Source organism: Hypomesus transpacificus, chromosome 8 (assembly GCF_021917145.1).
Source record: "Hypomesus transpacificus isolate Combined female chromosome 8, fHypTra1, whole genome shotgun sequence".
Classification (NCBI taxonomy): domain Eukaryota; kingdom Metazoa; phylum Chordata; class Actinopteri; order Osmeriformes; family Osmeridae; genus Hypomesus; species Hypomesus transpacificus.
In genome coordinates, this window is record NC_061067.1 from 9,412,846 (window position 1) to 9,419,468 (window position 6,623).

Consider the following 6,623-nt stretch of genomic DNA (forward strand, 5'->3'; position numbering starts at 1 on the left):
TTTATGTGGGTGTTACTACATGGAAAAGGTGTTTTGTGAAGATGTTTAGCCATCAGATGCCGTTTTTGAGACTTATATTTTTTTATTGCTTTGAAGTGCTTTTCAGCTCCTGAATAGCGTTTTCCATGCATTTACAATGTTTGGCATGTAACTTCTGGCTGAAGGGATTTCTGGATGTTTTCAGTGCTCTAAATTGTTTATGTGGGTGTAACTACATGGAAAAGGTGTTTTGTGAAGATGTTTAGCCATCAGATGCCGTTTTTGAGACTTAGATTTTTTTATTGCTTTTGAAGTGCTTTTCAGCTCCTGAATAGCGTTTTCCCTGCATTTACAATGTTTGGCATGTAACTTCTGGCTGAAGGGATTTCTGGATGTTTTCAGTGCTCTAACTTGTTTATGTGGGTGTAACTAAATGGAAAATATGTTTTGTGAAGATGTTTATTCATCAGATGCCGTTTTTGAGACTTAGATTTTTTTATTGCTTTGAAGTGCTTTTCAGCTCCTGAATAGCATTTTCCCTGCATTTACAATGTTTGGCATGTAACTTCTGGCTGAAGGGATTTTCTGGATGTTTTCACTGCTCTAACGTGTTTATGTGGGTGTTACTACATGGAAAAGGTGTTTTGTGAAGATGTTTATTCATCAGATGCCGTTTTGAGACTTTCATTTTTTTATTGCTTTGAAGTGCTTTTCAGCTCCTGAATAGCGTTTTCCCTGCATTTACAATGTTTGGCATGTAACTTCTGGCTGAAGGGATTTCTGGATGTTTTCACTGCTCTAACTTGTTTATGTGGGTGTTGTTACTACATGGAAAAGGTGTTTTGTGAAGATGTTTATTCATCAGATGCCGTTTTTGAGACTCTGATTTTTTTATTGCTTTGAAGTGCTTTTCAGCTCCTGAATAGCGTTTTCCCTGCATTTACAATGTTTGGCATGTAACTTCTGGCTGAAGGGATTTCTGGATGTTTTCATTGCTCTAACTTGTTTATGTGGGTGTTACTACATGGAAAAGGTGTTTTGTGAAGATGTTTAGCCATCAGATGCTGTTTTTGAGACTTATATTTTTTTATTGCTTTGAAGTGCTTTTCAGCTCCTGAATAGCGTTTTCCATGCATTTACAATGTTTGGCATGTAACTTCTGGCTGAAGGGATTTCTGGATGTTTTCAGTGCTCTAAATTGTTTATGTGGGTGTAACTACATGGAAAAGGTGTTTTGTGAAGATGTTTAGCCATCAGATGCCGTTTTTGAGACTTTGATTTTTTTATTGCTTTGAAGTGCTTTTCAGCTCCTGAATAGCGTTTTCCCTGCATTTACAATGTTTGGCATGTAACTTCTGGCTGAAGGGATTTCTGGATGTTTTCAGTGCTCTAACTTGTTTATGTGGGTGTAACTACATGGAAAATATGTTTTGTGAAGATGTTTATTCATCAGATGCCGTTTTTGAGACTTAGATTTTTTTATTGCTTTGAAGTGCTTTTCAGCTCCTGAATAGCATTTTCCCTGCATTTACAATGTTTGGCATGTAACTTCTGGCTGAGGGGTTTTCTTGATGTTTTCACTGCTCTAACGTGTTTATGTGGGTGTTACTACATGGAAAAGGTGTTTTGTGAAGATGTTTGGCCATCATATCCCGTTTTTGAGACTCTGATTTTTTTATTGCTTTGAAGTGCTTTTCAGCTCCTGAATAGCGTTTTCCCTGCATTTACAATGTTTGGCATGTAACTTCTGGCTGAAGGGATTTCTGGATGTTTTCATTGCTCTAACTTGTTTATGTGGGTGTAACTACATGGAAAAGGTGTTTTGTGAAGATGTTTAGCCATTAGATGCTGTTTTTGAGACTTATATTTTTTTATTGCTTTGAAGTGCTTTTCAGCTCCTGAATAGCGTTTTCCATGCATTTACAATGTTTGGCATGTAACTTCTGGCTGAAGGGATTTCTGGATGTTTTCAGTGCTCTAACTTGTTTATGTGGGTGTAACTACATGGAAAAGGTGTTTTGTGAAGATGTTTAGCCATCAGATGCCGTTTTTGAGACTTTCATTTTTTTATTGCTTTGAAGTGCTTTTCAGCTCCTGAATAGCGTTTTCCCTGCATTTACAATGTTTGGCATGTAACTTCTGGCTGAAGGGATTTCTGGATGTTTTCAGTGCTCTAACTTGTTTATGTGGGTGTAACTAAATGGAAAATATGTTTTGTGAAGATGTTTATTCATCAGATGCCGTTTTTGAGACTTAGATTTTTTTATTGCTTTGAAGTGCTTTTCAGCTCCTGAATAGCATTTTCCCTGCATTTACAATGTTTGGCATGTAACTTCTGGCTGAAGGGATTTCTGGATGTTTTCAGTGCTCTAACTTGTTTATGTGGGTGTTACTACATGGAAAAGGTGTTTTGTGAAGATGTTTATTCATCAGATGCCGTTTTTGAGACTTTCATTTTTTTATTGCTTTGAAGTGCTTTTCAGCTCCTGAATAGCGTTTTCCCTGCATTTACAATGTTTGGCATGTAACTTCTGGCTGAAGGGATTTCTGGATGTTTTCAGTGCTCTAACTTGTTTATGTGGGTGTTACTACATGGAAAAGGTGTTTTGTGAAGATGTTTATTCATCAGATGCCGTTTTGAGACTTTCATTTTTTTATTGCTTTGAAGTGCTTTTCAGCTCCTGAATAGCGTTTTCCCTGCATTTACAATGTTTGGCATGTAACTTCTGGCTGAAGGGATTTCTGGATGTTTTCAGTGCTCTAACTTGTTTATGTGGGTGTAACTACATGGAAAATATGTTTTGTGAAGATGTTTATTCATCAGATGCCGTTTTTGAGACTTAGATTTTTTTATTGCTTTGAAGTGCTTTTCAGCTCCTGAATAGCATTTTCCCTGCATTTACAATGTTTGGCATGTAACTTCTGGCTGAGGGGTTTTCTTGATGTTTTCACTGCTCTAACGTGTTTATGTGGGTGTTACTACATGGAAAAGGTGTTTTGTGAAGATGTTTGGCCATCATATCCCGTTTTTGAGACTCTGATTTTTTTATTGCTTTGAAGTGCTTTTCAGCTCCTGAATAGCGTTTTCCCTGCATTTACAATGTTTGGCATGTAACTTCTGGCTGAAGGGATTTCTGGATGTTTTCATTGCTCTAACTTGTTTATGTGGGTGTAACTACATGGAAAAGGTGTTTTGTGAAGATGTTTAGCCATTAGATGCTGTTTTTGAGACTTAGATTTTTTTATTGCTTTGAAGTGCTTTTCAGCTCCTGAATAGCGTTTTCCCTGCATTTACAATGTTTGGCATGTAACTTCTGGCTGAAGGGATTTCTGGATGTTTTCAGTGCTCTAACTTGTTTATGTGGGTGTTACTACATGGAAAAGGTGTTTTGTGAAGATGTTTATTCATCAGATGCCGTTTTGAGACTTTAATTTTTTTATTGCTTTGAAGTGCTTTTCAGCTCCTGAATAGCGTTTTCCCTGCATTTACAATGTTTGGCATGTAACTTCTGGCCAAAGGGATTTCTGGATGTTTTCAGTGCTCTAACTTGTTTATGTGGGTGTTGTTACTACATGGAAAAGGTGTTTTGTGAAGATGTTTATTCATCAGATGCCGTTTTTGAGACTTTCATTTTTTTATTGCTTTGAAGTGCTTTTCAGCTCCTGAATAGCGTTTTCCCTGCATTTACAATGTTTGGCATGTAACTTCTGGCTGAAGGGATTTCTGGATGTTTTCAGTGCTCTAACTTGTTTATGTGGGTGTAACTACATGGAAAATATGTTTTGTGAAGATGTTTATTCATCAGATGCCGTTTTTGAGACTTAGATTTTTTTATTGCTTTGAAGTGCTTTTCAGCTCCTGAATAGCATTTTCCCTGCATTTACAATGTTTGGCATGTAACTTCTGGCTGAGGGGTTTTCTTGATGTTTTCACTGCTCTAACGTGTTTATGTGGGTGTTACTACATGGAAAAGGTGTTTTGTGAAGATGTTTATTCATCAGATCCCGTTTTTGAGACTTTGATTTTTTTATTGCTTTGAAGTGCTTTTCAGCTCCTGAATAGCGTTTTCCCTGCATTTACAATGTTTGGCATGTAACTTCTGGCTGAAGGGATTTCTGGATGTTTTCATTGCTCTAACTTGTTTATGTGGGTGTAACTACATGGAAAAGGTGTTTTGTGAAGATGTTTAGCCATTAGATGCTGTTTTTGAGACTTAGATTTTTTTATTGCTTTGAAGTGCTTTTCAGCTCCTGAATAGCGTTTTCCCTGCATTTACAATGTTTGGCATGTAACTTCTGGCTGAAGGGATTTCTGGATGTTTTCAGTGCTCTAACGTGTTTATGTGGGTGTTACTACATGGAAAAGGTGTTTTGTGAAGATGTTTATTCATCAGATGCCGTTTTTGAGACTTTAATTTTTTTATTGCTTTGAAGTGCTTTTCAGCTCCTGAATAGCGTTTTCCCTGCATTTACAATGTTTGGCATGTAACTTCTGGCCAAAGGGATTTCTGGATGTTTTCAGTGCTCTAACTTGTTTATGTGGGTGTTGTTACTACATGGAAAAGGTGTTTTGTGAAGATGTTTATTCATCAGATCCCGTTTTGAGACTTTCATTTTTTTATTGCTTTGAAGTGCTTTTCAGCTCCTGAATAGCGTTTTCCCTGCATTTACAATGTTTGGCATGTAACTTCTGGCTGAAGGGATTTCTGGATGTTTTCAGTGCTCTAACTTGTTTATGTGGGTGTAACTACATGGAAAAGGTGTTTTGTGAAGATGTTTATTCATCAGATGCCGTTTTTGAGACTTAGATTTTTTTATTGCTTTGAAGTGCTTTTCAGCTCCTGAATAGCGTTTTCCCTGCATTTACAATGTTTGGCATGTAACTTCTGGCTGAAGGGATTTCTGGATGTTTTCAGTGCTCTAACTTGTTTATGTGGGTGTTACTACATGGAAAAGGTGTTTTGTGAAGATGTTTATTCATCAGATGCCGTTTTGAGACTTTCATTTTTTTATTGCTTTGAAGTGCTTTTCAGCTCCTGAATAGCGTTTTCCCTGCATTTACAATGTTTGGCATGTAACTTCTGGCCGAAGGGATTTCTGGATGTTTTCAGTGCTCTAACTTGTTTATGTGGGTGTTGTTACTACATGGAAAAGGTGTTTTGTGAAGATGTTTATTCATCAGATGCCGTTTTGAGACTTTCATTTTTTTATTGCTTTGAAGTGCTTTTCAGCTCCTGAATAGCGTTTTCCCTGCATTTACAATGTTTGGCATGTAACTTCTGGCTGAAGGGATTTCTGGATGTTTTCAGTGCTCTAACTTGTTTATGTGGGTGTAACTACATGGAAAATATGTTTTGTGAAGATGTTTATTCATCAGATGCCGTTTTTGAGACTTAGATTTTTTTATTGCTTTGAAGTGCTTTTCAGCTCCTGAATAGCATTTTCCCTGCATTTACAATGTTTGGCATGTAACTTCTGGCTGAGGGGTTTTCTTGATGTTTTCACTGCTCTAACGTGTTTATGTGGGTGTTACTACATGGAAAAGGTGTTTTGTGAAGATGTTTGGCCATCATATCCCGTTTTTGAGACTCTGATTTTTTTATTGCTTTGAAGTGATTTTCAGCTCCTGAATAGCGTTTTTCCTGCATTTACAATGTTTGGCATGTAACTTCTGGCTGAAGGGATTTCTGGATGTTTTCATTGCTCTAACTTGTTTATGTGGGTGTAACTACATGGAAAAGGTGTTTTGTGAAGATGTTTAGCCATTAGATGCTGTTTTTGAGACTTAGATTTTTTTATTGCTTTGAAGTGCTTTTCAGCTCCTGAATAGCGTTTTCCCTGCATTTACAATGTTTGGCATGTAACTTCTGGCTGAAGGGATTTCTGGATGTTTTCAGTGCTCTAACTTGTTTATGTGGGTGTTACTACATGGAAAAGGTGTTTTGTGAAGATGTTTATTCATCAGATGCCGTTTTGAGACTTTCATTTTTTTATTGCTTTGAAGTGCTTTTCAGCTCCTGAATAGCGTTTTCCCTGCATTTACAATGTTTGGCATGTAACTTCTGGCCGAAGGGATTTCTGGATGTTTTCAGTGCTCTAACTTGTTTATGTGGGTGTTGTTACTACATGGAAAAGGTGTTTTGTGAAGATGTTTATTCATCAGATGCCGTTTTGAGACTTTCATTTTTTTATTACTTTGATGTGCTTTTCAGCTCCTGAATAGCGTTTTCCCTGCATTTACAATGTTTGGCATGTAACTTCTGGCTGAAGGGATTTCTGGATGTTTTCAGTGCTCTAACTTGTTTATGTGGGTGTAACTAAATGGAAAATATGTTTTGTGAAGATGTTTATTCATCAGATGCCGTTTTTGAGACTTAGATTTTTTTATTGCTTTGAAGTGCTTTTCAGCTCCTGAATAGCATTTTCCCTGCATTTACAATGTTTGGCATGTAACTTCTGGCTGAGGGGTTTTCTTGATGTTTTCACTGCTCTAACGTGTTTATGTGGGTGTTACTACATGGAAAAGGTGTTTTGTGAAGATGTTTATTCATCAGATGCCGTTTTGAGACTTTAATTTTTTTATTGCTTTGAAGTGCTTTTCAGCTCCTGAATAGCGTTTTCCCTGCATTTACAATGTTTGGCAT